Source organism: Balaenoptera borealis, assembly GCF_965194805.1.
Source record: "Balaenoptera borealis genome assembly, chromosome: 10".
Classification (NCBI taxonomy): Eukaryota; Metazoa; Chordata; class Mammalia; order Artiodactyla; family Balaenopteridae; genus Balaenoptera; species Balaenoptera borealis.
In genome coordinates, this window is record NC_138874.1 from 63,268,324 (window position 1) to 63,293,535 (window position 25,212).

General features: G+C 48.3%; 1 long non-coding RNA gene across 1 annotated transcript; it reads right to left on the minus strand.

The window, feature by feature from the left end:
- Positions 1 to 1,612: 1,612 nt before the first annotated feature.
- LOC309604600 lies at positions 1,613 to 25,204 on the minus strand. Its single transcript, XR_014230919.1, has 3 exons — positions 17,021 to 25,204; positions 16,032 to 16,132; positions 1,613 to 12,889 (listed from the first exon to the last, which is right to left on the minus strand). It is a non-coding gene; the product is annotated as an uncharacterized lncRNA (long non-coding RNA).
- Between the last annotated feature and the right edge of the window lie 8 nt (positions 25,205 to 25,212).

A 25,212-nucleotide genomic window follows, 5' to 3' on the forward strand; every position in this document is an offset into this window, starting at 1 on the left:
CACTGAGGCCTCAGGCCATCCCATTCCTATCCCATCTGAGACCTTCGGCCGTGATGTTCCGTCTCACCACTAGTACCTCTTCCATGCCAAGGTCCTGTCTCTTCAGGCAGAATCAGGATGTTAGATTCATGGATCTTGGATATAAGATGGCAGCCTTCTAGTTTGTTTGGTACTGAGGTGTTTCAACATGGGACTTTCTGAGTTACTATGGGGAACATCCAGGGCAAAGCAGAATGAGTTTGTCACCTTAAGATGTCAGAGCCTCACGGGAACTTGGGGAGCTGGTCCAGTAGTTTTACACACAGACTCTCGGTAGCAGAACCATTCGTAGGACGAAATCTTAGGTGCAACCCCAGTATATAAAACAGCCGGATGGGACCTGCTCTGGGAAAGCCCTGGGGATTCCACCAGGCACTACTAGAAATCGTTGTAGCCTGGAAGGGAAGTGACATGTCCAGTCACCCAGCAAGCTGCAGGCAGAGGCAGAAGTGGCAGCTGCGGTGACTATTGCCCTAGGATCTTGCCTCTCCGAAACCAAGGCTCTGAGATTGAACCTGTGCCTACCCTTCTCCTTTCTTCTTGCACTGTCCCCTCCTCCCCTGTACCACCAACTCTTCGTCATTCATCCACCTGAGTAATCTTTCTCAAAGATGAATCTAATGATGTGTTCTCCCACTTAAAACACTTTTGCTAACTCCGTGTTTCACTCCATGTTACTTCACTTGACAGTCAAGGCCCTAGTCTTCTGGCTGCATCCTCACCCTCAGGCTCATCTTTCACCACTTCTGCCCTCCTGAGGACCCTTTGCCTCTCCATGCTCCGCTCTCATGCCACATCCAGTCCCCTGAGGCCCTCTCCTTTCCCTGAGCACTGAGTGGGTGCCCCTTCATGATCCTGAGCCTATGCACGTGCTGTTTCCCCGCCCCTTTCCTCTGCCCTTGTCAGCCTGGCAACCCCTGCCCATCTTGCCTCTTTTTCAAGGCCTAGCTCTTTTGCCACCTCCTCTGTGAAGACTTCCCTGACTGCCTCTTCCCTAGGCCACAATGTCTGGGCCATCTGGTGTTGCAGCACTGGGCCCACTGCCTTTCCCTGTCTGTTTACTTAGCTGGTACCAGACCCAGGCTCTGAAAGGGCTGTCATCATTAGGTCCCCAGGGCCGACCCTGTCTACACATAGTTGGCTTGTAGTCAGTTTGTTGAATGAATGAATGACTCAATCAATGACTGAGTTTCCTCCAAGCGGGGTATGTATTATTTTAATTACACAACTGTTGGTGGGAATGTAAACTGGTGCAGCCACTATGGAAAACAGTATGGAAGTTCCTCAAAAAGCTAAAAATAGAGTTGCCGTATGATCCAGCAATCCCACTCCTGGGCATATACCTGGACAAAACTATAATTCAAAAAGATACATGCACCCCTATGTTCACAGCAGCACTAGTTATAATAGCCAAAACATGGAAGCAACCTAAATGTCCATTGACAGACGAATGGATAAAGACGAATGGATATGTATATGTGGTATACATATATATATATCATATATATATATATATATGGTATATATATGTATGGTGTATATATATATATACCATATATATACACCATATATATATAATGGAATACTACTCAGCCATCAAAAAGAATGAAATAATGCCATTTACAGCAACATGGATTGACCTAGAGATTATCGTACTAGGTGAAGTAAGCCAGAAAGAGGAAGACAAATATCGTATGATATAACTTATATGTGGACTCTAAAATATGACACAAATGAACTTATTTACGAAACAGAAACAGACTCACAGACATAGAGAACAACTTGTGGTTGCCAAGGGGGAAGGGGGTGGGGGAGGGAAGGATTAGGAGTTTGGGGTTAACAGATGCAAACTATTACATTTAGAATGGATAAACAACAAGGTCCTACTGTACAGCACAGGGAACTATATACAATATCCTCTAATAAACTATAATGACAAAGAATATATGTATATACGTATAACTGAATCACTTTGCTGTACACCAGAAACTAACACAACATTGTAAATCAACTATACTTTAATAAAATTTTTTTAAAAAAAGAACAAAAAACAAAACAAAACAAAAAAGAAAAACCAACAGTAATGCACATTTGTCATGTCTTGTTGGCTGACCCCACCCCCACCCGCCTGACACTCTCTCACTAACAGTGGCCTGATTTCCTTCTGGAACTTGCCTCTTCTGCATTGTGTGTGGTCTTGGTGGAGGGGAATTCTAGTCTTCTGCCTCCCATTACAAAAGCCAGCTTTTTACATCTCCTGGTCTACCCTAGGGAGCAGGCACATGTCCTGACGTCTCTTCTGGGACTTTGCATCTGGAATGAGTGACACAGGGTGTCAGCCGGGCTTATTGGTTGCTGGCAACAGAACCCAACCTGGTCAGATTGAAGCAGGAAGGGGGATTTATTCAAAAGGAGGTGAGGTGGCCCACAGACTCACTGGGAAGGATGGGAACCAGGCACAGAAACAGACAAAGAGGCTAGGCCACCGATGGACAAAGAGGCCAGACCACAGCTGGCCACAGCCAAACCATCCTCAAGAAGCCAGTGAAGTGAGGACAATGCTGTTGCACCGCAGCTTGCTCGAGCGCTGACCAGTGGTGCTCCCGGAAGTGAATTTTGCTGCTGCAGTTGCTGTCCCCAGCCTCTTGCCACCAGCAGAGATGTGCCTTGCCCCTGTTCCATGGCCTTGCTTGCTCCTGGCTCGCTGTATGGGCGGGGGGCTTGGCGGTTGACCAGTCTGGGCAGGAGCCCCCGTTCCCTAGCTGCAAGGGATGCTGGGACCACGCCAATCCATCACTCCCGGTCCACACTGGAAGGCTGACTCTGCCTCTTCCCCTGAAGACCTTTAAGATAGAGAATTTCTCAAGCCTGGGAAGGAGGGGTCATCAGATGATGGACAACCAAAAAGAATGGCAAAAGCCACCGAACCCAGAGACAGAGGAGAAGATTGGAGGTCATTCGTCTCAGCCGTGGCGGCATGTAGACCAGATGTTTCCCGCTACCAGGTGGTGGCTGTGGTTCTTAATCCAGGCCCTCGGGAGAGGCCTGGGCCCCCACCCCTCTCCAAGTCTGCTTCTCTGGGCTCCTGTCACTTCTGTGAGCTCCCGACATCCTGCCAATAAATTCCTTTTTGCTTAAGTTAACCAGTGTTAGTGTCTGCTGGCTGCAGCCAAGCAACGCTGAGTGAAACCACATGTAAACATGAGTCCAAACTGCTTGTAAAACACTAAGGCAGCCTTGATAAGGCCGTAGGCTTCCTGACACCCCCCTGGCCAGCATTCTTCCCCAAGGGAACCACTGGTATGAGCTGGATGTGTGTGTCCCAGAGCTTACTGGTCATGCTTCTATACAAACGTGTGTAGCCCTAGTAAATATTTCCTGGAGATAATGTTCTATCTCATTGTGCCTAAGACATCTCCCATTGTAAGACATGCCATTGTTTTATGTGCTACCAAGAAGGAAGAAAAAGTTGCCAATGAAACCATGACTTGATGTTAAGATGTATCAATTATAAACCACATCTCAATTGCTGGTTGAAGATGTGGAAAAAAGATGTGTATGTTAGAATAGATGAAATATGGTCATAGCAACAACTAACTTATTTAGCCCTTACCATGGGCCAGGCATTCTCACAAGTACTTTGCTCATATTAACTCAGGTAATCACTTATTCCATTCAATAATTTCTTTCCTTTTTTTTTTTGGCTGCTTTGAGTCTTCGTTGCTGCGTGCAAGCTTTCTCTAGTTGCGGGGAGCAGGGGCTACTCTTCATTGCAGTGCACGGACTTCTCACTGCGGTGACTTCTCTTGTTGCAGAGCATGGGCTTTAGGCACGCAGGCTTCAGTAGCTGTGACATGTGGGCTCTAGAGCGCAGGCTCAGTAGTTGTGGTGCACGGGCTTAGTTGCTCCGCGGCATGTGGGATCTTCCTGGACCAGGGCTCAAACCCATGTCCCCTGCATTGGCAGGCGGATTCTTAACCACTGTGCCACCAGGGAAGTCCCAACTCCATTCAATAATTTCTTGAGGTGGAAATATAATTATCCATATTTTACAGATGAGCAAACTGAGGTACAAGAAAGTTAGACTATTGCCTAAGGTTACAAATTTAGGCAGTGACAGAATGATGATTCAGAGAAATTCTGGATTTAGAGATTGCTCTCCTCACCACCAATGCTCAGTGTTCTGTTTGTGAGTGCATGTGTGCATTGTGTCTGTGTATGACTATATATGCATATGTGTGTGTACGTTGTGTGTCTCTGTGTGTGCTTGTGTGCATTGTGCCTGTGTGTGCATATATGCATCATGTGCCTGTGTGTGTCTGTGTGTGTATGTGAGCCTGAGTGTATGTTTGCATGTGCACATGCACATGTATTTTTTCACTTCAGGAGGATCATATTATATGTGCATTCTGCACTGCGCTTTGTTCATTCAATACTATCCTGGAGACCCTTCTGTCTTGTACCTAAGTTTCTCTCCCATTCTTTCTAACTGCTGAAATAGAGACCCTCCATAAGGCCTCTAGACATTCTCGCATCGATAGGCATTAAGGTTGTTGCCATTTCTGACTCTGCCTAACAAGCCTGCAATAAACATCCAGCAGGGCTCCATGAGCACACGTGTGAGTGTTTCTCTCGGGTAAACAGACAGAAGTAGAATCGGTGCATCAGGACACATGTGCATTCTGAGTGTTCAGAGATAAGCCACCCTCCCCCCGCCCCACCCCTCTTCCATATGCACCTTCCATAGCTCCGCTGGTGGAGCGGTAGATGCTAGACTGGACATAAGTGTGTATTCCTACCAGCGCCTGCATACGATTTCTACCCCAGACTCCTCCTCACCAAATCTGCAGGCCATCTCACACCTCACCTTCCTCGGCATCTGAGGCATTTGCACCACTCACCTCCTTCTTATCCTGGACATCCTCTCCCTCCCTTGAGTGGGAAAACCCACAGCCTTGATTCTGCCACTATACATTTCAATTCCTGGGCGCCAACTCCTCCCTCCTGGCCTGGCATCCACGTTGCCTAGAAATGAACTTCCCAAGGGGAGTGGCAAGGGATGTTAAAAGGCGTTCTCAGGTGACAAGGAAGGGCATCCATTGCCAAGGAAGTCTGGTAGACACTGGGAAAATTGAAGTTGCTGCAGGACTTCTCAGGGTCTTTACTGAGTGAAGCAAGATGCAATTGCAATCTCTGTTGAACTCAGGACACCCAAAGAGGGGCAGCCCCAATTGGCTCCATGACCAGCCAATAGGAGTGCACCCTGAGTCAGCCAGGAATATCAGCAGCTTGGGACCTTCCTCTCCTCCTGCTCCCCACTGTGGCCCTGGCACCCTGGTCCTCCCTGGGGCCCCTACCCTCTTTCTAGGTCTGCCTGTACCATGCCCCACCCTCCACAGTCCTCCCTGGGTAACTCAGAGGAAAGAGGGCTAGCTAGGGGCAGAAGATCTGGTCACCTGAAGCTAAAGGCCTTGGGCCAATTACTTAACCTCACTATGCCTCAGTTTCCTCACCTGTAAAATGGGGGAAAATTCGATAGCCACCTGGGATACTATTGTGCATTAGTATAGAGAGAGCAGACCGAAAAGTGCTTTGCATGGAATAGGGCCTCAATGAACCTCTTCCCTCTAGAGGGAAGCAGTAGAACTGAGTTCCACATCCCTCCGCTGCCCACTGTCTGTTTGTCCCTGACCACATCACCCTCTTCCTCAGGATCTCTGCTTCTTCATTTGTTAATGGAGGCAACTGGACCACAGTGGAAGGCTAGGTGAGTCTCTACCTGCAGAGGATCCCAGCCTATGTCTTGGTCAACCTGGGTCTCCCAGAGCCTGGCATGGAAACTACCATGGAGCACTGCTCAGTGAAGTGGGGTGAGCTGGGCTGAACACAGGGGTCCCTGGAAGGAGAAGGAGGCACTGGCAATGCATCAACAGGACAGACAACAGCACTGGGACAGGCTCCAAGCAGGCAGCAGGGGCAGAGGTGTGCCAGGCAGGGAGCCTCCTTGCACTCCTGACACACTCAGGGGTGTCACTCAGATCACTAGGAATCTAGAAGAGTGGGGAGGAGTTCAGGAAAGGTTTCATGAAGAGGGAGCAACTCGAGATCAGCCTGGAATGCCGGGAAAGATTTTACTCGGCTCCAGGGAACAAAATTGGATATTGCAAGAGTGATATTCACAGAGCAGTCACAAGTGGAGGGAGCAGAGCAGGGGGTAGAGCCTTAGTGGTGATGATTCAGGCATCTGTGCAGATGTCTGGGGACCTTCACTCTGCTTCGGAGTGAGGCATATCCAACTTCCCTGCCCTGCCTGAGCAGAGATAAGATCTATCCCCCTGGCAAACAAAGCCAAGGTCTCCCGCCCGCTTCCCCAAGCTTGCCGTAGCCCGACGACGAGAGCAGCACCGTGGGCTTAACCATCCCCCAGAGAAAGAGGGAGTCTCTTCTCGACACAGACAAATGAGACGTGACATCCTCCTGGCTCCGCCGCCTGGGAGACCCAGGCACCCCTCACGCCCATTACGAGCTTCCTTCCTCTGCTTCCTCATTATCTCTGCTGGGGTGTCCTCGGGCCAAAATAGCGCACGCACCCAACCCCTGCCCCTACCTGGGTATTATTATGACGACTTCCACTTGAAATTATTTGTTTTTCTCTATTGATCTTGGTTCGACACTGGAAAAATGTATTCTTTGTAAGGCATTCCCAAGGGCTTAATTTGTCCGTGTTGGAAGCCTTTTTTAATAGGATTCTGCCCCATTGTTTATTCTGAACATTGAGTTCCGAGAGCTGAGATTCAGCTCTTTTAATAGAAACTCATTACTGGGGTCCCTCTGCATCAGAAAGCTGATACTGGCGCTGTGAGGAGGAAGCAAATTAGGAGGCTGCCAAGGGCCCGTCTGATCGGAAGGCCCCATGGGAGGCAGAGTCACCATCCAACCTCCACCCCCCTCCTCCTGTTAGAGGGACCTGAAGGGTGATAGCCACCAGGCTAGGCAGGGAGCCCCCAGGGCTGTGAGCCTGCCCCAGAGCTCACTGGTGACCCAGGAAGCCCTCCATCCCTGACTAGCTTTGGCTCTCAGAAGCCCTTCCTACCTGGAACAGACACTAGTGTGCTAGAGCAATGTTTCCCAAAGTATGACCCACAGTACCTCCGCATCAGAATCCCCTAGGGTGCTGGTGTAAATTCAGGCTCCCAGGTCTCCTCCAGACAGTACTCCCCTGCCACGTGGCTTATACCTCAGGGGGATCCCTGCTTTGGAGGGCCTTCCTTGTGCCCTGGCCAGGTCCATAGTGCCATCCATACGGTGTTCCCGTGCCTGGACCTGGTCCCGTATGAATCCCAATCCCCACTTGTTTCTCTTCCTCAGAGACTGTGTACCCCCGCTACCACCACCCCACTGCCCCCATGGGTTGACCAGATGCCCTATAGAGCTCCTAGCACTCACATATATGGGGTCATCCCAGGGCCCCATGCTCGGGCCCCGTACCAGGCAGAAAGCTTGGCAAATGAATTGCTCCCACTAGCCAGCAAAGTATTTCTTTCACAGGATCACATGAGATTGGGCCAGCAGAATGGTGCTCACATGATTTTGAGCGACTCAGAGTGTTTTGCCTCGCCTGCAAAAAAAAAAAAAAAAAAAGGTAGTGGCCTGGGGCCCTGTATGCCCTATGGGCAGGCCTGCCTCCAGACCCACTAAAATAGTATTACAGCATTGAGGAGGAAGCTCAGGAATCTGTATTTTTACAAATGCCCCAGGGAATCCTAATGCTTGCTGAAGTTCAGAATCTACTGGAAGTGTGGTGATGAAAGGGAGAGAGAGTGGTTTTTAGAGTTACTAAGGACTGCGCTCAAGCAGTGATTTGCAGCTAGCCAGTTGGGTGACTAAGAGCAAAGTACTAAACCTCTCTGAGTCTCACTTTGCGCTCATAAATATTTTCGGTCCGTGGTGGCTTTAAGAGCCCTTTTAGGAGCAAAGTAGTCTGCAAGTCTTGCATATATAAGGCTGAGACCACGCCCAGTTCCAAACCCAACATATGGCAGGAATCTAAGCAACAATGTCTGGTATCATTCGATCAGTCGACAAGTATTTATTGAAACCCTACTATGTGCAGGGCACTGTGCCCAGCGGTGGTGAGACAAAACAGGCTCAGTCCTTTGCCTTCATAGGGGAAGACTGATATGAACAGATGAAAGACATTTCATAAACATTTATTAAGTGGCAGTAGTGATTGGTCCCACATGGGACAGAGCATCGTGGCATGGAGAGCAGGGGACATGCTCATGTAACCAACTGAGGGTGAGGGAGGGAGGGCTTCTCTGAGGAAGTGAGATATCCCACTAGGACCTGGAGGTAAATCAGGACTTGCCAGGTGAAGAGAGAGACCATGTGTACTTTCTGGTCTGGTTTCTGCATTTCAGGGGCCCCTTCCTCTCCCGGAGACAGCTCTTTTTGGAAGTACAGATGATCGATTTGACAGCTGCTCTGCACAGAATCCAGATGAGCTCAGTGGGTTTGCAGAGGGCACGCAGGCAGACGCATGGCATCGCCGAGGTCTGAGGGTGTGCCAGCCACGGACCAAGTGCGTCCCACGTGCCATCTCCTCAGATACCCACAGTAGGTCTGCATGTGGGTTTTATGGTTATCCCCATTTAACAGATGAGGAAGTTGAGGCTCAAAGAGGATAAATAACTTGTCACCTAAGTAGGGTCACAGAGCTAATGAACAGTAGAGCCAGGATCCAAGCCTGGGCAATGTGACCTCTCCTGCCCCTAGGCTAAGGACTCCATGCATCACCTGTGACGCTGTCTTCAGAGCCCACTTGGTGGGGGGGAGGGTCACTTTTCCGTGTAGAGAGGGATCAAACACAGCTGAAAGTCACCTAAGAGAGAGTTGATTTGAATGATATGAAACTGCACAAAATATGCAACCAGCAAGAGGGTTGGAGAATAGTGGACCTGAGATCGCATCTTGACAGCTTCCAGGACCCAGCGACCCCATTTACAAGATGAGGAGCTTGGAACAAGGCAGTGGTTCTCCAAATGTGTTCCTTAGAGCTCTGGACTTCCTCAGAGGTGCCTCAGGGCTGCCCTGGGTGGGTGCTGGGCTATCGCTCCCATCAGTCCCCCCAGATAAACACCACGGCTTCCCAGCAGGCAGTTTTGGAAGACAGCCTCTGAGGCTGTGACAGCACAGATGATCATTACAAGCTTTACTTCTTTAACATCACTCTAAGTCAGTCTGCATTCATGGAGCATACATCACACTGTGAGCTGGGTGTGGAGGATCCAGACAGGTCCCTGCCCTTGAAGAGCGCCTAGGCCAGGGGAGGAGGTACCCAGATCCAGTGCCCAGGTAACCAAGTGCTATGAGCCACAGGGAGGGTCCTTCCCTGCTTGGGCAGAAGCTCAAAAAAAGGCAGAGGCCAAGTTGGTATTTAAACCCAGGATTCTTGGCACCAAGTGCCATGCTTTCCCCCCACCCTACCTGCATCAGGTAAATTGATCTGGGCATCAATAAAATGACCATTTAATGGAATAAAAAGATCTAGGTAGAGTCTCGGGGGAGAGTGGAGCTGCAGCGACAGAGGCAAAGGGGGAAGGCAAGAACCGAATCATCAGACAGAGGCAGAGGATCAGGGCAGAATCCATAGCCAAGCTGGGTTTGAACAAGAGCGCCTGATGGTCATGGTCAAGTGTCTGCTGCTGGGGAGGCAGGATTACCAGGGCATTCTACTCATCTATTACAGTAACAACCCTACCAATAATAATCGCTAATATTTTTTGAGCACCATATCAGTCAGGAGAGTCTGTGGATGCTGCAGCAATAAGTAGCTACAAAACCTCAGAGCCTTTACCACAACAAAGGTTTGTTTCCTGCTCACACAACATTCATTGCAGATCCTGGCAACTCTCCAGGATGGGTGATCTCCATGCAGTGACTCGGCCACACAGCTGACAGGTCCTTCACCATCCAAAGCTGCCCCATGTGACCTTCTCAGTCACGGCTGCGGCAGGAGACACTGGAGAATGGTGCACTGGCTTTTCATGATCCCAATTCAGAAGTGACATCTGTTACTGCTGCTCAAATTTCATTGTCCTGAACGTGGCACTTGGTCCACTCAACTTCAAGGGCATTGATTAAGCACCTTACATAGGTTATTTCTCTTTGCATATAACGAAACGGAGACACAGAGAGAATGAACAGAAAGAACCTAACCAAAGCCACACAGCTAGTAGTGGAAGACTAATAAATTAAACCCAGAAGGTCTGAGGGCTTAACCCTCATTCTACTTCCTCCCAGACTCTCAGAGGTCATTGGTACTTAAGAAATGGGCAATCCATTGTCAGAGTGCCGTCCTTCAATTAGCCCAATGAAGGCATCCATGTCCTCTTGGCATTAGATAAATTCAGAGAGGGATGCCATGCTCCCCTGTGGCTTGGGACCATCCCTAGCCTGTGTGGAAGAGACGTCGACAGACTAAAGTGTTTCTCATGAGGAGGGGAGGCAGGTGCCACGAAATTGCAAATCTGCCATGAGTGGCTTCTGATGGCACGGTGGTGGGGGGAATGGGGGAAGGGGGTGATCCCTGGAAATCATGCAGCTTGCCAACCAACTCTTCAATCACAAATTCCAAGTGCAGGGGGTTATAAACAGATCATCACTGTGGTTCAATCCATGCACTGGGGTCTGAGATTTCCATTTCAGGACAGGGGAAATAATAAGTAACCACTGACTAGCATATCCAGGTTTATTGACTTGAAAGGTCATATATTGATGGACAAAAAGCCAAGGTCAATATTTGATTTTAAGGAGCAATAAATCTTGATATCCATGAAAAGCAGCGTTAATGTAGGTGCTGTTGGAGAGGACAGGGACGCCTTCGCGGCGAGGGACTCCTCCCTCCTCTGTGGTGGGTGAAGGGCACTCTTGTTTGGTTGGAATATTAGGAAGGAGGCCTGTGTGTGTTTGGCAGTTTTTAGGTAGCTCCAGGTGGGTGCATGTTTTGAAGAAAGCAAAAAAGAGAAGCAAGCACTGTTTTCAGAGGACTGCCATTTCTGTCCCTGTTCACACAGATGGAAGAAAAATACCTGCCTTGCGCACTATCCCTGCTGCCTGCTCCCCCCACCTGCCAGTATCTGAGATTTACCTCCACTCTTGCTAAGTTGAGATGTGATGGAATTTCCCTTTATCTGCTTTCCAACTCTCTACCCACCAATCCTTCAGTGTCTTCATCTCCCCATGCAGATTTGGGTGCATTCCCGAAGAAAGGCATGACACTGAAACCACAGGTGATGCGAACCCATCAGTATCTGCCTTAAAGAGGCGACTCGCTCCCTTCTCCTCCCTATCCAGGCTCCACTCTGGGCCCCGACCCCACCTCATCCCTCCGCTTCACAGTAGGGCCACCCAGACCGCTTGCCAGCCCTGTCCAGTTGGGAATCTTGGACCCTCATGAGTTTGCTTGTGCTGTGGCCGCTGCCAGAAATCTCTTCTCCTTTTGCCCCACCCCGTACACCTCCTCCTGGGGATATTTCGCTAATCCCGAAACTCCCTGTTTGACCCTGTCTCCTTGGTAAGGCCCTCTCTACCCCTCCCAAGCAGAGCGGCCTCCTCCTTCCATCTATCCCCCATCCCTCCATCTACCCCTGTATCCCTCCATCCCTATTCTAGCTCTTGCTTCCTTCCTTGAACAATTTTTGCTCACATGTCCATTGGTCTTCATTTTCCCTGGATTGAATGCTTGAAGGACAGGGCTGGTCCTTACTTAATTCTGAATCCCCATTGCCTGGCAGCGGTAAATACTCAGTATGTTTGCAGAATGGGTGGCTGGACAGTGGGAAGAACAAATAGACCAGGTAAGGGACTCTCAGCAGAGCCTGGGCAGGAGGAGGGAGGGGGGCTCAGGGCCTGGGGAGGGGCAGGGGAGGGGCAGGGGGCGCCCCAGGCAGCGAGCACAGGAGGCGGCCGAGCAGCGTCCCCTCTGGCTCCTCGTCCTCACCGGCAGCTGCCCTGACGGTATTCATCAAGGCCAGAGCGCGTAGAAATATCAGTCCACTGTGTTCTATTCAAGTTCCCTGGAACTAAATTATGTTGTCAGGATTGGACAGAGCAGGAATGGAAAAGACCAGGCTGGATGACATGGGGCTGTTAAAAGGAGATGAATGAGCCCAGTGGTTTCCATTCAATTTTTCAAGGTTTCCCAAGGCAAGTCTGACAAATACCACCTTATGATTCTCAGGCACCCTGCACAGTCCCTCCCACACTCTCATTTTTTTATTTCTGCCCGTCAGATTAGAAGGACAAGGGATTCTTCTTTCTGTCTCGCATATGGGGAAATGGAGGAACTGGGGTGAGGGGAGCACTTTGACCAGAGTGAAGGTCAGGCCAAGGTCAGGGCATAAATCAGTGACACAATCAGCGGGAGGATGCAGAACTCTGAGTTCACAGTGAAATGCCCTCTCCATTACCCCACCTGCTCAGCTTCCTCTACAAAATGGAACTGGCCAGACCTGCCTCTCGGGGCTGCTGCAGAGTGTCAGGGAGAAAATGCACCTGAAAACACTTTTAACTGAAACAGTGCTGTTCATTCATTCAACCGGCATTTTTTGAGTACATACCACATACCAAGCCATGTTAGCACTTCTTATTTAAGAGTTTTCATAAGGATGTAGAAAGAGGCTGAGAACTAGAAACGGATACATATGGGTTTCATATCTGTCTCACCACTCGGTAGCTGTGTGATATGGGGTTGGATATAAAACCTCTCTGATCCTCTTCAGGTGATTGTCGGGACGGAATCAGTTAAAGACAGGACAGCATCCATCACGGCACCCGTCAACTTTCTTTCCTATAAGGAAGAAAGTTGTAAATAAGAACTTATTGAATCTGAATGTGTCCTCCCACAAAAAAGCAAGTGTCTCTCTTTCCTCTCTGTAGGAGGAGCGTCTCTGCACAAGGGAGGCATGTGCCTGGCTTCCAGCTCTGCAGTGTGCTGCAGTAAACCATATCTCACAGCCCAGTGGTGAGTGAGCCTCAGTTGTAAACAAAGGACTAATTAAATTAGCATAAGTTATTTTATGTAAATTAAAGATCCACGTTATAGCTGTTTATTGGTAGCAGCGTCAGAGCTAGCCACTGCATAAGCTTGTTTAAAATTAATGTGCATAAATGCTCCAAATATCATATCATTAATAATGATAATAATGTTGACGAGGATGATAATAATAAACACATTCTCATCACAGTGCCTCCCGGCTGGCTCTAAAACCTCAGCAGGGAGTGTGCTGAGTGTCACAGCCCCTCAGGGAAACAGCCAGATTACACAGCTCCTTCTCAGCCTCCCAGCCCTCACTCATGGCACCATATTGGTTTCTACTACTGGGGTCTGCTAAATTCTGGCCTCTTCAAATCCTGTCCATCTTTCAAGGTCTTACTCAGGGCCACTTCTATGAATCAGCCCAGCCAACCTAAACTATATAGAGCTCTCTTCCTCCTTTCAATTTCTGAAACAACTTTTCCCCATCACTCTTTTCACCTATAATCTCCTCGTACTCAGATCTGTGAGGTAGGTAGCAGGTGTACTTATGATTCCCATTTTATAGACAAGCTAACAGAGATCAAAGAGTAGAAGCTACTCAAGGTAACATAGCTAGGAAGTTACAGAGCCAGGACTAAACTTTCCCCAGCTCATGTATACCAGAGAAGCACCTAGCTAAGAGACTGGCACATAGTAGATATTTAATGAGTGTTTGTTAGGAAGGAGGAAGGAAGGAACACATGAATGAAGCGATGAGTGAATGAAAATTTTGCCGAGTGTAGTCTTTAAAATCCCTTAATGTAACGATGACCTTCCCTCTCTATTACTATCTATCCAAGAGTCAATCCATCAATAGAACTGCGTTTGTTACTGACCACACATTGATAAGCGTCCCCTGAGTCTAAGCCCAAACATCAGAACATCCATGTTGTTCAAGAGAAGATGTACCCAGAAAACCTTTGTGAGACATTTAGAAAGGCATCCCACCCCAAGCAGGCTCGGTAACTGAGCCAGAGTTCACTTCACCCTCTTGGCCAGTGGCCAACCCCCACAATCACAAGTGGTGGCCCTGGATTCAGCAAGGGCTTCAGAAGGCTAGAAGATTGAGCACTGCTGCCTCCCTCAGAGTTCCATGTCACTCTCACTCCTCATGATAGCACCAGGCAGGGACTGCCTGCCTAGAGGGGTGTGTGTGTGTGCGTGTGCGTGTGTGTGTGTGTGTGTGTGTGTGTGTGTGTGTATTCCACTAGACTGTGAGATTCGTAAGTACCAGACATCAGGGGGTTGTAGGGCAAACGCTGGTTTCTGAACCACACCAACTTGGGTTTAAATTCTAACCCTCACCAGCATCATGGATAGAACTCTGGGGACCCATGAAGCTGGATGGGAAAAATGACATGTTTCAATTACAAATGGAGGCAACAAACCACAGTCATATTTGTAATAGCTGAGATTTTTGTCACCGTAGAAATCGCAATTTCTACGCGATTCAAGTTGTTGCAGTTATTTCAAAATATTGAACACAACAGGGGTCAGCAAACTTTTTTGTGAAGTCCAGATTGTAAATATTTTAGGCATTGTGGGCCATGCATTCTCTGTTGCAAGTACTCAGCTCTGCTGTGGTAGCTGTAAAGCAGCCATAGACAATAGGAAAATAAGCGGGGGTGGCTCTGTTCCAATAAAGCTTTACTTACAAGGGGCTTCCCTGGTGGTGCAGTGGATAGGGCACCACGGTCCCAATGCAGGGGGCCCGGTTTCGATCCCTGGTCAGGGAACAGATCCCACATGCATGCTGCAACTAAGAGTTCACATACCACAACTAAGGAGCCTGCCTCCACAACTAACACCCAGCACAACCAAATAAATAAATAAATATTTTTTAAAAATGGTGATCCAGATCGTAGTTTGCTGATTTCTGATATATCCAAGTCATTACTTTAAAATTAAAATAGTTATTAGAATCTTGTTATTTAGTGCCTTAACAAAGAAGCATATAAATTACTATAACAGGCTTTTTTGTTATTTTGAAAACTGTATTTCAGTATCATTGGTTGCCCTTGTGAGCCTATGTATTTTGTTTTCTGCATTTAAGAAAGTTATTCTGAATTGCGGTCCATAGACTTCACCAGTCTAACCAAGGGGGTCCTTGACCCACTGAAAATAAAGAACCCCTGTTATTTAATCTCTCTCAGCTTTAGTTTCCTCACAGCAGTGGCAAAGCGAATAATAATAATATCTATGTCAGAGAGTTTTTGCAAGCATTCAATGTAACTGTGAATATAGAAGTTCTTTGTTAACTAGAAAGAACTATAGAAATTTAAGATATGAACATTTCCACTTCCCCAGCAGTGCCTACTACAGTCCTCTGTACACAGTAGGTACTGAGCAAATGCTTGTGGCAGTGAGATTAGTTGAGCCTAGAGCCTGGCATCCCTCCCCCAGGAGACTTCTTGTGCAATATGTGAGGAAGAGGGAGAGAGAAAGACTAGAGAATCCCGGAGGTTCTGAGGATTCTCTCACAATTGTCTCTGCAGAATTCCCAACCATCACATCTATTTAGACATCACACTGGGGAATGAAAAGAGGAAGGGAGAGATGGCCATGTTCTGAGTGGAGACTTCCTGCTGACGCGGCTGGTTTTAAGAGTGCGACTTTGCACAGTTTGTGAAAGCACGTGAACCTTGAAATAGAAATACGGACCTCTTAATTCATCTCTCCGTTATTTGATAAAGTATAAAGTAAATGAATGCAGAACATTTTTCCTTTAATTACACAAGGGGGAATGGGTGGGGGGTGTGAGGCGGGGGGAGCAGAAGATCGAGGGTGAGGGGCCACTGTGATGCATTGTGCTTCCAGAGCAATTGTACAGCATGGATGCCGCCTGCGTGAGGGCTTCTCTGAGATTTCAGCGGTGGGGAAAGAGGCTGAAGCTATGGGTCACAGTGAGACCTACCCCAGAGCCCAGCAGCTTCCGATCAGGCTGCGTTCTGAGACAGCACTGGGACAGGGGGTCTCTGCCCTCAAAAGGCTTACAGTTCAGTTGAGAAGACAAGTCTGAAATGCATAAACCAGGCATCAATATTGCCGTGTGGTTAAGACCGTGTGGTTCAGCCCCACCTCCAGCCCTGGGCGGGGGACCTGGCCTCTCTGAGCCTCACTATGCTGTCACGACGGATGCCCACCAAATATTTCCAGTTCTGCCCTCATGGAGATGGACAATGCAAATAAAGCTCCGAGTAAATAATATGTCAGACATGGGACCTTGGGTCTAAACCCTTCCTCTCCTCTCTTTCTGGATTCTTCGACTAACCATCCCCTTCAAATGACTGCAGATAGATGGTCGCTCCAGGGAGCATGGACCCGAGGCACAACCAATTTACGTGGCAGTAGTTCAGACTCATGGTGTCGCATTATTCAATTATTTAAAGCTGAAATAGTTCCTTCCAGGCTGCTAAGAGCTCATATTTTATTCAATTTGATTATGATTTGTTAAATTAAAAGTTGGTCTGGATAACAAGAGGATAACTTAAGTGTTAAAAGATGGCGGTTCATTATGGGTTGAATTGTGTCCTCCCAAATTTACATGTTGAAGTCTTAAGCCCCCAGAACCTTATTTGAAATAAGGTCATTTCAGATATAATTAGTTAAGTTGAGGTCATACTGGAGTAGGGTGGGCCCCTAAGCCAATATGACTGGGTGTCTTTTTTTTTTTTAATTTTTAACAGAGTATCGTTGATTTACGATGTTATGTTAGTTTCAGGTGTGTAGCAAAGTGAATCATTTATACATATACATATATCCACTCTTTTTTAGACTCTTTTCCCATATAGGCCATTACAGACTACTGAGTAGACTTCCCTGTGCTATACAGTAGGTCTTTATTAGTTATCTATTTTATATATAGTAGGTGCCCTTTTTAAAAGGGGAAATTTAGATACTGACCTGGATACACGGAGAACTCCGTGTGAAGATGAAGACAGAAATTGGGGTGATGTGTCTTTGGACTTCCAAGGAAGGCCAAAAGTTGCCAGCCAACCACCAGAAGTTAGCAGAGAGGCATGGAACTGATTCTCCTTCACAGGCCTTAAAAGGAACCAACCCTGCCCACACCTTGATCTTGAACTTCTAACCTCCAGAACTGTGAGAGAATCCATTTCTGTTGTTTAAGCCATCCAGTTTGTGGTGTTCTGTTACGGCAGCCCTAGAAAATGAACAGAGGTTCTAATTTGGCTTTCTCCCGGCTGAATGACTTGAACAAGTTATTGGAGAGGCAGTGCAAGCAGTGGAGGGCAGGAGCTGGGAGCCCACCTGTTTGGCTTTGAATCCCACCTCTGCCACCACAAGCTGTGTGATCTTGGGCAAGGCTCTGAACCTCTCTGTACCTCCATCTCCTCCTCTATAAAAGGAGATGAAAGACTAGGTGGTCTCCAGGTGGCCTCGCAGCTCGAATACTCCACTAGTCAAACGTATACACCTATAAAATATAGCAAGGGACGCCTTTTGTGAGATACTAGGACCACCCTAACAGGATCCCGGGGGAGAAAGAGCCACATGGCAGAAGCTGCAAAATAAAGGGACATGCGGGACAGAGCCGGAAGATGTTCTTGCTGACATGGCTGATTTCTATCACAGGGAGGGTGTCTGCGATCTGCCCAGGTTACTGGACCCTTAATTGAGTAGAAAGCTCAGAGTGGGTGAGCACAGCCCCTGGTGCGGGGGCCGTTGGGACGCTGGGTAGGAGCCCAGCTGCCATTGTATCATGACGCCAAGGACTGATGGTCTCTTAGCTGACCACGCGGTAATGGGCGTGGCCAGCACCTCTGAACCCAGAATGAGAGCAAAGGAAACCGCAATTTGGCCACTGAAAACGGCTTCTTGCCCGATGAATTTAGGTATTGACTAATAGTTCAAAATAAATATTTTGTTTTCATAAATATTTGTTCAGAGTCCGTCCTGAAATCAGAGTGGCTTAGATTCCAGACCTTTCAAAGGCCTAGGAGTGGCCCCCCTCTGCACTGCTCTCCAGGAAGGTCCCCAAAGGAGCCAGGTCCCCACTGTCGCTCCTTACAGGCTGGATGGCCCTGCATAATTAAAACCTCGGCGGATTTCTTGTAATGTTTTATTGCTAACTTGAAAAAGGGCTTGTGGAGACGGATTCTTCGTGTTGTGTCAGGAGCACAGCGTGTTCCTATTTCTCTGTCAAAAAAAAAAAAAAAAGAAAAAGAGAAAGAAACACATCCCAATGACAGCACAACCTGCCCAGCAAAAGGGCCAGCTGTTCTTTTCATGAAGCTGCAAGGTGCCCAGAGTCAGCTGTCTGGGCCCCAGCCTCGGCCCGGGTGCCGTGTGGGTGGCAGAAGAGACAGGGCAGCAACCAAGACCTGCTCAGAGAACAGTGCAGGCTTTCCCCGTGCATTCCTACCTGAGCAACGCTCAGGCTGTGATTTCAGCAAACAGCTGAAAGCTGACGGTACCGGGCGAGGCACGCATCCTGCAACGGACCAGCCAATTCACAAGCGTTAACCGCACTGGGGTGAGATCTTGGACAAGACATTTGGTATGGCTGACCCTCTGCACGTGGGTCACACACTGATCAAAGTCACACATTGATAAAGGGCTGTTGGGTTCACGACCAGAACCCTAGAGATCATAAACTCATTTTTGGTGACTCAGTAGCAGGTTGAGTACCCATTCTGTGCCGGGCACTGTCTAGGAGTTAGGACACAATAGTAAATCAGTAAATAAAATAGCCAATATTTCCTGCCTTCATGGAGCTTGTATTCTAACAGAGCGAGGGTGGAAAGTAATAACGTCATCTGCAGCATTTACAGAATCGCTGCGAGGGTTCTGCCACAGATTACAATGTGACTTGAAATGTCATTGTCCCTCTTCTGGGCTTCAGTTGGCTCATCTGTAAACTGAGGCAGAGGCCGGTATTCTCTTGCAAAGACACTGGCAGTTTCCCATCTAGGCTGCATCCTTCAACTAGTTTTGTGACTGAGGGCAAGTTCCTTAACCTCTCGGTGTGACAGATGCTTCAGAGGAGTGTTGGAGAGACAACTGAGTTAGTACAGGTCGATGGCTTTGCAGGTACCCAGCACACCGGGGGCACTCAGTAAGGATTATTATTATCCAAAGAACATAGAACCAAGTGAATTTCATTCCTCCCTCCGCTGTCTTACCCTCGAGAGGCTTACTTCTCTCCAGGGAGAAGAGATGCTACGGGCACCTCTCCAGGCCTCAGCTTCTCTCTCACTTCCCCTCACCTGACCCAAGTCACCTGTCCCTCTGCACACTTCTTCACACTCCCCACAGCAGGAAACTGCAAGCCGTGGGACTCGCTTCCTGGAAGAGGCATGATGGCACAGTGGGGGACAACTTGCTCTGGGGTCAACGTAGCCAGGTGCAGATCCAGGCTCTGCCACCTCATAGCTGTGTGACCTTGGGCCAGTTACTTAGCCTCTCTAGAAGGTTAATAACAGTGGCTACGTCACAGGGCTGCTGTGAGGATTAGGTGGGAGGATGAAGGAGGGTGCTTAGGATGGTGTCACAGAGAAAAGGGCCAACACATGTCAACAACGGTAATAATAAACTCCTACAAAGACCCACAGCAGAGAAGAGAACAGATGTGTGGTCTCCCGGCATGACTGAGCCGTCTGTCCCACTGCAGCAAGGACATAGCCAACACCTGCGAAGGCCTGGGAGAGCCTGTGAGCATTTCCATTAGTGACCGGAATAAGGACATGGAAAGCCAGCTTATCAAATTTGAGTCTGACATGAATTTGAAAGGAAAGATACATGAATCGAATGAAAGTCTGATCCGAAAATCTTTCCACAGGTAGGACTGATAAGTGGTAGTCAACCAGATGGAACTGAACAGAAGAATCTAAGTCCTGTGCTTGATCCCCCAGTGCTGACTGCACATGCTTGATAAGGGACACAACATTTAACAGCAGCAAGGCTTCGAAAATATGTGGAGCTTTAACCAAGAGTGAGTTTAGAAAAGTCAACAGTGTGGTGTGGCTGCAAGAGTTTTTGCTAACTTGGATCATGTTAATAAATGTATAGAGTCTATAGTAAGGGAGGTGAGAGTCTCCTATTCTACCCTGAAAAATCAGAGCTCTGTTTCTATTTGGGGAAGCATTTGTCAAGAGGGATACTGGTATCCTAGAACATGGCAAGGAAACAGACACCAGGGATTTCAAAACCAAGCTGTTACAGGATAGGTTCACCAGGAAACAGATTCTAAGAGGGAGGGACTCGGCGGGGGACCATCAGTAAACAACACTCCTGGCAGCTGTGGGAGTGAGATCCTGGCAGATGCGTGAAGCCTGGGCATCACATCACAGTGTCCATTACAGTCCACCCCTGGCAGTGCATGGCTTCACCTATTTTATATAAGTTCTTGGAGCAGCTTATTCTGTCTCCAGTATTCTGGTTGTCTCTTTCCCCAGGGAAACGTATAAAAGGGGAGTTAGTGGGACAAACTGTAGACACCACTACTGCAGGAGATACTCATAATCTCCCTCCTCTGCTACCTGTTCTGGAGTCCCTTCACTAGGCACCTGGCACCTATGCTGGTTTCTGTGGCTCATCTGGTGTCATGACCCAGATCCTGATCCCTGAGGGGTCTGAATCCCTGGTTGCCATACTCTTCTTAGACCTCTCTGTGTAAACGGGACTTACTTCACAGGTTACTGTGTTTCTCAGTTTACCATCAAATTTGGGCAGGAAAGAACAAGAGACTCCCTCGTGCCTTGGTACCAAGCATATTCTTCTCTGCCCTTTTTTTTGTGTGTGTGTAGCAATAACCTTACTTCCGCCTGACAATCAAGGTCCCTTAACCCTACTACGTTAGTGACTTTTTCCCTTGCCTACTGGTCTCTCAATATAAATAAGCAGCCCAAAGAGACTGGGTGACACTATACCCTAAAGTTTAACGAGACTCTTCCTGTGTCTCCTAGTGAAAACATTCCTCCTCTGAAAACCAGGACTTCCAGACCCACACAGCCTAGTGTTGTGGAGACAGGAAGCACAGATTCCCCAAATGGGTCTCTGGCAGTGATGGTAAACAGACACCCTCCTGTTTCTACCTCTCGTTACCCATACCCATTCATTCTGTCTCCTGGAAATGTAGCACCATAAAGTGGTCATTGATGTAGAGTCCATTATGCATCCTGGAGAATGATATCCCATACTCATAGACATCATCTCCAAACTGGTGCCCCAGCAGTACACTCAAAGGCTGTTCCATCACTCTATCAGGTGGCAGTGTCTGGGGGTACAGTTTGTGATGGACCTAAAAGATCCAGTGCTCTTATGCCCACTGCCATACCTCCTGTGTCTTAAAGTGATTCTCTTGAATCATGTGATTTGATGTTGTATGGGATCCAGAGTTGGTGGGTCAAATACTGCATAAGCCATCAGACTTGGTGCAGGCTGAGGCCCTGCAGGGCAGGAAAGGTAAACGTATACCCAGAATTTATGTCAGTTCAAATCAAAATGAATCAATTCCCCTTCCAGAGTGAAAGGGGGTCAAAGTAATCAATTTACCAGCAAGTGGCCAGTTGATCTCCTTGAAGGACGGTGCCATATTGGGGTATCAGCATTAGTCCATGTTGCTGGCAGCATAGACATTGGACAATGGCAGTATCTAGGCCAGCTTTGATGCGTCAGGAGCCCTTGCTGTTGGGATCATGTGTAGCCTCTATTCTGGCCCCAGGACATCCATTTGTGCCAGCATGAGGGTGGCCAAATGGCAGAGGCTGGTTGGCATCATGGCATCAGAGTCATTCTGTCCACATGGTGCCTCTTCCAGGGTGGATGCTCTCTCGTGGATGGTAACATGTAATACAAAGATCTTCACACCACGTGACCACTCCCATAGTTTCATCCATGTGCCTCTTGCCTGGACCTTCTCATCACTTCTCATCTTTCTCCTTCCAAGACTGTGACCAAGAGCTCAGTTATTCATTGCATCCCATGAGCCCATATGTGTTCTACCTCAGGGATTTCTCTTTATATACAAAACTGATGATTAGGTATACTGCTTGGGGCTCTGCCCACTGGGAGGATTTCCCCTTTCTGCTGGTTTTCAGGGCCACCCCTGAGTAGGACTGTAGCATAGCAGCAGTTCATTTCCAGCTTTTACCTATATATCAAGTCAACATATCCATGAACAGAACTTGACTTTTTTTCTACTCCAGCAGCTAGTCTTAAGGTACTCTACCCATGAAGGCTCAGGTGGGAGCTGAAAAACAGCGATAGGCATGACCTGGGGGTTTGGGTCTCTTTCATGGGCAGCTTCCTGGAGTCATCTGGCTCCATCATGCCTGATCCCAGATGTACCACCTCCACATTACACCAGTCTTATGACTTGGTGGCTCGGGATGAACCCCGTTTATGCTGACCACGTTTGGCTTCATGGTCACTTGATGTCTCATGGTCAAGGCTCCATCTGTACCAATGCCCAGTAGCATGTTAAGAGCTACAATTCTCCACTGCAGGTAGCATGGCCTTGTTCCAGAACCCTAGGGGCCTATGCAGTAATTTTCCTTTTGGAGCTTACCATAAACTCCACATAGCTTCTTTTCCCATCACAGACACCTGTAATACCATGGAGTCGACCCAGCCTTGTGGCTCACACAGCAGGGCTGCTTGCACAGCAACCTGGACCTGCTACAGGAATCTTTCCCACAGGGTTAGGGGTGTTCCATGTCACTTGATACATGGTTTGGAACAGTTTTCCCAAGTGTGGCATATACTGCCTCCAGAACCCAAATGGACCCACTAGGTGTTATACTTCCTTCTTACTGGTGGAAGATTTAAGATGTAATAATTTGTCCTTTACTTTGGAAGGGATGTCCTAGCATGCCCCAGCACACCAACCCATAAAAGCATCACTGAAGAGGTGGCTCCCTAAATCTTTGTAGTCTGATCTCCCATTCTCTGGAGCACATGTCTTACCAAGGCCTTCAACATCCTTGCAACTTCTTGTTTAGCCAGGTTTACTGACTTGATGTCATCAATTCCACAGACCAATGAGATGTTCTACAGATTGTCTAGGCAGTTCTAGACCTTTGGGACTCTATGATGATAGAGGATAAAAGAGTTAACTAACCCTGGCGAAAGACCATAAATGTGTCTGCTTTTCCACCTCCATGAGAATGTGAATTGCCTGGCCCTCCTTCCTGGTGTCATCAGTGAGCACACACCATATACCCGGAGCCGTCTTTATCTGCTCTAGCAGAATCACAGCAGCTGCAATCAGGGCTACTACTTGGTCTGACTGTGGTAGTCCACCCTCATCCTCCAAGATCCGCCTCATTTATGTAGGCTCCTGCTGGTGAATTAAATGATAAAATGATGGGGACCACCACCCCTGCATTCTGTAGGACCTTAAAGGTGGCACTAATCTCTGCCATTTCCCTTTCCATCTTAACTGGGGGTGGGGTGGAGAAGTTTCAGAGGCTTCCACTCAGCCTTTCCCACTAGGATACTTTGTACCCCATAATCCAAGGAACCAATGCAAGGGATCTGCCAGCTGCCAGGTATATCCATTATCACTATGCATTTAAGGACCGGGGAAACGTCCCCAGAGTGGCTCCATGAACGCTGTAGATCCACATGAGTCAGATCTGTTCCAGGAGTGTATTTATAACCTGACCCCACGAGCACCCACTCCAGTGGTGGCCACGATGACTTTGAGTCAGTTTATCAATGTCAGCTCTGAGTATTTGTCATTCCTCAGTATATAAACCCCCAAGGACTAGGATAGTCATCGCTGAACCCAGTCTCCATGGTGATGCAGAGTCCTTCCTTATGGACACCTAGCCTCTCCTTCAGTCAGTGGGTTCCCAGCCTGAAAATCGTCTCAGATCCAGAAACTGGGCAAGGGATCATAGGGTTTTTGTTTTTGTCTTTAACGGGGACAGCTTTTAGCCTACTGAGCATTCATCTTTGAATTCTTCTGATTTTGTAGATTTGAGCAATGCCTCTGTTAGCTTCTTCTACCCCGAGGGGAGGGTGACGTACTCGTCTCAGTTTGAGTGGGATTTTCTTGGTTTTAGCACCGAAAGACCTATTCCCAGGAACCCCCTCAGTCCTGAATACACCAGCACAGTTGGTCACCCTGCTTTAGGGACACCTTGTTCTCCAGCCACACCCATAAATCTGCAGGTTAGGCACACCCGTCTGCCATTCTGACCTTACTGGTCACAGCAATCATTGTGCCCATCCTGCTTCCAACAGATAAGCCCCACCCCCTGGCCTCTGTTCTTTCCTGGGATCCCAGTTGTTGGCAGGGAGAGCAGGTCTGTTACAATATCTCCTATGGCCATGCCTGGTCTGCAGACCACACCCCCAGTGAACTCCTCCCTGACGCTGGACCTCCTCACCAGCACATCTCCCATTGCTTTGATGAATGGCGTATAATCCAGGCCATTCTGTGGAACAGTCAGTTGGTGGGGTTTCCAGCCTTAAGTATAATATCCTCTCCACACACTCACTCCTCAGAATTTTTTGATTCCCTCTCCTGCCATCTGCCATGGTAATTCTGGCATTTCTACTGCACGTAGTGTGGGCCATATCTTCTTCCAAGCTTCCAAGAGCTTCCCAAGCAGCATGTTAGCAACATTTCCCAGGGTCCTTGTCAGGGTGTGAAATCTTGTATCAGGGGAGAGTCTTCCATATTGATAAACTCACTCATCCAACTTTACGTTCCATCCGGCCAATGCAGCAGCCTCAGTTTGCCATGTGTACACCCCTGGGCCTTGCCAGTACGCATGGTGGGGTCCCACACATCCTTGGGTCCCACCTTCCTTTCCTCCCCTAGAAGGTCTCCCACTTTCCTGGGAGTTTGTGTAGTGACTTGGTGGTTGGTCCAATGTCCAGGAGGGGAATGGGATACCTCCTGAGTGGACAGATGTTGTCATGTGAGGTGAAAGCCTCTGCATCATCTTCAAGCAAGGGAGGGGTGGCACTAGACTTTAATGGCGGGAAGTGGGCTCAGTGGGTCTGGGGTTTCAAAGTTCTCAAGTTCATTGACCCCAAGCCTCACAGCTCTGCTCCTTCCAAATCAGGGCCCTGATCTTGGCATCTCCAGCTTACCCTGGATGAGGATTCAGAATGTAGTC